The sequence below is a fragment of the Apis dorsata genome, unplaced genomic scaffold (genome assembly GCF_000469605.1).
Source record: "Apis dorsata unplaced genomic scaffold, Apis dorsata 1.3 scaffold_50, whole genome shotgun sequence".
Taxonomy (NCBI): Eukaryota; Metazoa; Arthropoda; class Insecta; order Hymenoptera; family Apidae; genus Apis; species Apis dorsata.
The window spans coordinates 2,019,159-2,025,511 of NW_006263351.1; the positions used below are offsets into that span (position 1 = coordinate 2,019,159).

Here is a 6,353-nt window from a genome sequence, read left to right on the forward strand (position 1 = left end):
TGCTATTATAAAATATATTATTAACTGATGAAAATGTAATATTTTTTTTCGTAGTTATCGTATGTGCATTATTTTTCTTAGATATTTGAGAATTATCTTTCTCGTTTGAAAATTATTTACAATAGTTCGAGAATCTGTTTACTTAAAGTTAAACTTTCAATTGATCAGTTAATTAAGCAACTACTTCAGTAATTTAGTAGTGGCTTGTTTGATTTATTCATTGAATGTTTAAATAATAAAGATACTCTTGAATTATGCAATTATGCAAGTTCAAAGAATGTGACTTATACTGATTGGCTTTTAAATTCTCTATTTATGAATATGCATACTCTGTACAGTTCTTTAAATATCTTTATTATTTCAAATAATGGATGAAAATGTTATTTAGAAAAGTTGTAGAATTTAAAAAAATTACTTGTAATAAAAATAAGCGGTAATTCCATGGTTGCTTTAAAAAATATGATAGATTTAATACTTAATGTCGGTTAAATTTTTCCTATCATTGTTTTTGCTTTGTTAAGTATTGTCATAATGGAAAAAAATTTATTTGCAATTTTCTAACAATAATCGTCTATATATTAAATCTACATATTATCTATTTAATTTTTCACTACAAACTATAACCTGTAGTTATTCTGTTTTAATTTCGTTTTAAAAAAATGTTTATAATGAATTATTTGTCATTAAATCATTTAGATTAGTTGTAATATTACTTATAGGATAATCTAAATCTAAGTACCTGACATAGATTTCAAAAATAATAGATCAAAATAGATCTAAGATCAAAAATACTTTCGACTAATAATTTTCAATATATATTTTTAAAACAAAATAGAACTAAAATACAATTTATACAAAAGATTAAAATATTTTTGTTTAATAATTTTCATTATAAGATTTCTAAACATATCTGGTTAAGGTGAAGGTAGACGTGTTAATAGATGACACCCAGTGGATCGAGCTTTCATGGCTCTCGAGAAGAATTCCTGGCAACGGCCTGTTCGTTCAAATGTCGTTATTTCTGATGCACAGCGGCTCGTTCAGGAAAATTCGTGGAACTGTTCGATTCTTCGTTAATTCGACCCAACTGGTCGAATTTGTCTTTGTCCCTCGTCACGTGTTGACGTAGCAAGCCGCACGGTATGCATAGAATGTTAGTGTATCTCGAATTCTAGTGTACCCTAAAATTTTTGGAGTATTTGTATATATGGTTATGGTTCTTCAAAATTTTCAAGATATTCTGTATGTTGGTTTAGGAAAATTTTATGAACAAATTTTTTTTTACGGATTGCAAAAATAAAAATATTATTATATGTATTATATACATATTGTTTCTAAGAAAAATTTTAAAAATAATTTTTATTGTTTAACAATAATTCTCTAATTTTTAAATTGTAAACTTGCAATTCAAATTAATAATAGATTTGTGTAATGGCGATCTAGTTGGATTTGAGAATTTTTAATTCTAATCTAGATAATATCTGGAATGAAATTTCATTAAATTCGTACGATTTTTATTTTTACTAATAACGAAATTATATAACGAGATTTTAATAAGTATCCTAGAATTTTTTCATATTTTTTGAGATCCTGGAACCTAAAAAAAAAAAAAGAATAATCCTTAAATAGCTCAAGTTTCCCACGACAGGTGCGAAAAATATGCTAACTTAAGTAAAAGGATACCTGGCTACCCAGGTATCGATATAAGGGTTAACAAAATGGTAATGCTCCCCATACCTTTTATCCCTTTAAATTTAAAACCAGAAAAAACTATTTTGCTTGGACCAATCTCTTAATCAGAGAGAAAAAAAAAACTTCTTTCCTATTCTCACCTATTCCCCTGAAAAAATATTCTCAAATTAATTAATATATTCGTTTAAAGACGAAAGGACTATCCAGAAAAGACTATACCACGCAGAATAAATTCTCCAAAAATTCTCCAAAACATTCTTTCTATCGTTAAAAAAATATTCTCGATCGATTCCCGAATAAATTAATCTTTATTAATTCGCTCTAAAATTCCCGGGTAAAAAGAACATTGGATCATTGGCGCGCAAGTTCGAAGATAGCGTGACATCGCGGTTTAATTCGCGGCAAACGAAAGTGCGAGTCGAACGACAGTGCAAGTTTCCAACGATAGCGAAAGCTCCGTCGGCCACAGCTGTAAAGCTATTAGAGAGAGTTTTGCGTGGAGAGAGGCGGTGGAGAGTGAGTGCGGTGGAAAACGTAGCCGTGAGATAGCGACATAGCTATCGCTCTCTCTATGTACCGGCCATTATGTGTATCCACCAGCCGTGCAAAAGCTAGTGTGCGCGCGAATGCCACGCGCGCACACGTGCACACACGGAGGATAGACGCGTTTGCTCATCGCGTGGACGTGTAGCGTACTATGTGCACCGTGGACAGAAGGAGAGGGAGAAAGAGAGCGTTGACGGGAGAGAGAGGGGGTTAAGCGACGGTCGATATCTCACAGAGGACCAACATCGCATCGGTTTTCGACGATGGCTTGGAACCTCTTGCGAGCATCTCGCTTCGTTGGATTCAACGAGGAATTTTAAAGGGAATCCTTTATTTAACGCGCCTGTATGGATAATTGAATTATTGGATCGAATTAAATTATTGTTTCTTTATAAAATGGAGGAGGAAGGAGGTAATAAATAAAGAAAGGATTGAGAGTTGAAAGATTCAATTTATCGATCTACGCCAATTTTTTTTTAATTTATTTACGTGTAATTAAATTATTAAATGTTAATTGCTAATATTAGCGGCGAATTGGGATAAATTGCGTTTAGAGGATGGTATTTAATGATATGAAAGTTTTAAATATTACAAGGATTTTTTTCTTAGAAGTATTATTTCTCGATTTCAATAAAATTTAACATATTGATAACTACTATGTGTACAGTAATCATAGCCGTAAAGTGTATATAAAATAAATTAAATAAATTAAACAGATACATTTGAATATTAGTATTAGTATCTTTGGCAACATTATTTCGCATGTTTCAAGCAATATTATAGATATTATATTATAGAATAATCAATTTATTTTATTAATAATAAAATCGAATTTTATTTCGAGTCTACCTATTCACGAAATTTTCTTCTAACTCCACGTGCATTTCGTTTATAACTTAACCATGTACAATTATGATTACGACTTATAGCATTGCACAAGTATTTTTAATATTTCTAGAGAAACACTATTGAAGATGCGATAATTTCCACTATAATATCGAATATCTATCAAAATGTGGCAAAAATGAAAGATCCACTTGCAGAAGCCATTACTGTTAGCTCTCGCGCGATCTTCGCTCAATCCGCAGCGATACATTGTGTCATCGAGAAACAAAGAATCGCAGAACGCGAAAAGTTCATAGCCATCGTCAGTCGGTCTAAGCAACGCTGAATGAACCGTCCGGGGACTAGGGCACAACATTCGCGGGTATCAAAGCGAGCGAGTAGGTGTGCAGACACGCCGAACGTAATAGTAACCTTGGCTTAGCGATGGTCACGTTATAGTAACGTCTATGACACGTTCCCACGTAGTCGCGTGTCACGTTCTCGCTTACGATCGCCTCACGTGACCACGGAGAAAGGGGAGGGCTCAATGAGCCTCGTCATCGGGGCTTTTTTATCTCGAAACGCTCAGTTTTTTCCTAAGTGGCTCCGCCACTGTGTTTTCACGATGATTTCGACCGTCTATTAATTCTTCTTTTTTTCTGTTTCTTCTTTATCGCTTCCTGTTCTCTCATGGCCGAAAATAATCGTAATATATGAATTTTTGTAATCTCAATAAGATTGCGTAACGTGTTTGTATATTTCGTTGTGAAAAATCTCTGTAAAATCGAGATGTAAATATAATTTTGTACAAATCGAAATATTTGTATCTATATATTATGTATTTAAAACTGCGTTGTTTTATTCTAACTTTGGAAACGTTTATATTTATTTTTAATGTTAAATTAATGCCTAATTGAAATAATAAAATTATATATGTAAATAACATATGTTACTAATTATACATTGATAAGACAAATTCGAAATATGAATTATATATAATGTTATATTGAAAATTTTCGAAAATAGAATAGCAATTGCATAATTGTAATCTTAACTGATATCTTGTTAAAATACATGAAAACAAAACTCTCAAATGTATTTACACTTGAAAAATGACTCGTGAATTTTTCTTTCTTTGAAGAATTCTTTACAGAATTTTCTTGGAAAAATATAAATACATAACTTCGTACAATGTCTCGTTTTCATTTTCTTTACATCGAATTGTTCGATCGAAGATCAGAGGAAATCTTCATGATTCAAAGATTCTACGACTCTTCTCTCAAGATTCAAGATATACTGAAATATATTATATTTTTCGAAATGTTTAATTATTCGTAGAAAGATTCTTTCAGTGGATTTTTTTTTTATTTATATCGTGAAAAATTCTAAATGTTGTTTCGAAATATTAAAATGAACGACGAAATGTGATAAGCGAATGTGTGTACGAATTTTATGTATGGAATATATAAATTAAGATCGGTAATTTTAATTACACGGCTGAGAAATAATTAAGAAATAATTATTATATTGCATCTTTATGTTTCAGATCGTACAAATCAACCGCCTTCTAACAAGCCACATTAACCTCAAGTGATTTCTATTTTCTTACGAAGCGCGAAAGAAGTAATTAGTGTGTTTATATCGATGTAAAACAAAGAGAGAAAGAGAGAGAGAGAGAGAAAGAGAGAGAAAGAAAGAGAGAGAGAGAGAGAGAGAGAAAGAAACGAGAAAAAAAAGAAGAAAAATTATTTCAAGAGCTTAAGTTCAGAGGAAAACAAAACATTAAGAGCTATAGTATCTAATTAGTGTACAAAGTATATCTGAAACAAAATAAAGAAAAAAAAAAAATTAAAAAAGTCCGTCAGTGCCAAATCGAAAGAGAGAAAAATAGAAAAAGAGGATACAGAGTAAACAGAGAGAAAAATTTAACACGATTGTTGTACATTTCAGGGCAGGTAAAAAAAAAAAAAAAAAAAAAAAAAAAAAAGGGGGGGAAAAAAAAAAAAAAAAAAAAAAAAAAAAAACAAAGGGGGCGAGAAAAAAGAAGAAAGAAGAAGTTAAAAACCGTAAACCAAAGAATCTACCATTTTTTTTTTTTTTCTACTAATCACTCAGCTAACGATATTACTCACTAACCGAGCTAAACGAGCGGCGATCTCTTCTTCGCGAGAAGGTTAATTAGGAAAAATATAAAAGGAACAAAAAAAGCAGAACACAAAAGCATAAGAAGTAAATAATAAAAAAAAAAAATAAATAAATAATAAAAACGCGAAAAAAAAACAAATCGACAAAATTTTCTAAGCTTACAATAAGAAGAAGTTTATTACGTGATAAACAAATTAAAAGGGGGTTGACGTTCTTTTTTTGATTTCAAAAAAGAGGGGGAAAAAAAAAAGAAAAAATAAAAGGAGAAAAAGAGGAAAAAGAAGAAGAAGAAGAAAAAAAAACGCACTTGTGAGAGAGCGCGTATGAGTATCTAATTAAGGAAAGAAGAGAGGAGTCCCATCCAAAGCGAAAGACAGACGGAGAGAACGCAGGCCGCCCTATATATCCGGAAAAGGGGACTCGCATATAATTACTCCCAGAGAAACCGATCTACTTCAGTTCGTAGCCTAAACCTGTTGAGTACAAACGACAGAAATAGAGTTATAGAGAGAGGTAGAGAGAGCGAGAGAGAGAGAGCGAGAGAGAAAGAGAGAGAGAGAAAGGAAGAGCGAGCGTAAGGGAACGAGAGAACGAGAGAGAAAGTGAGAAATAACGACGAGAGTGAGCGCGAGCGAGCAAAATAAAAGAAGAGCTCTAAAAACAAGAGGCGAGAAGAAGAAGAAGAAGAAGAAGAAGAAGAAGAAGAAAAAGAAAAAGAAGAAGAAAAAGAAATTCAGGAAAAAGCGAGTATACACATTGATATACACACAGACACACAAAAGCGATATACACACACAAATAGCACACGTATACATACGAAGATACCACCGAAAATATTACTGGAAATATCAGCGAGGCACACCTAGGAAAGGAAACGGAGGATCACGAGGAGGCAGAGGGAGGGAAAATTCGGCCCCCTCAGATGTCACGCGCGAGGATAAGCGGTGCACGGTCGGAGCACAGCCAATAATCCCGATAACGAGCGTCGAGTCACGATCTGTGAAAATACCAAGATCCGCGAAAGATCTCTTCCATCGGAAGAGAGGAAGGAAAAGAAAGAAGAAAAAGAATTGGAGGATCTCGCGCGTGACCAGATCATCGTCATCGTCGTCGTCGTCGTCGTCGTCGTTCGCAACGTTCCTTCT

The 6,353-nt window shown here is 32.8% G+C and overlaps 1 long non-coding RNA gene across 3 annotated transcripts in view; it reads left to right on the top strand.

The window, feature by feature from the left end:
- Positions 1-4,902, top strand: part of LOC116186730 — a 19,062-nt gene extending 14,160 nt beyond the window's left edge. For all 3 annotated transcript variants that reach the window (XR_004151727.1, XR_004151726.1, XR_004151728.1), the window contains one exon: positions 4,610-4,902. This is a non-coding gene — a long non-coding RNA (uncharacterized LOC116186730). The remainder of the gene's footprint in view (positions 1-4,609) is intronic.
- Positions 4,903-6,353: the final 1,451 nt, after the last annotated feature.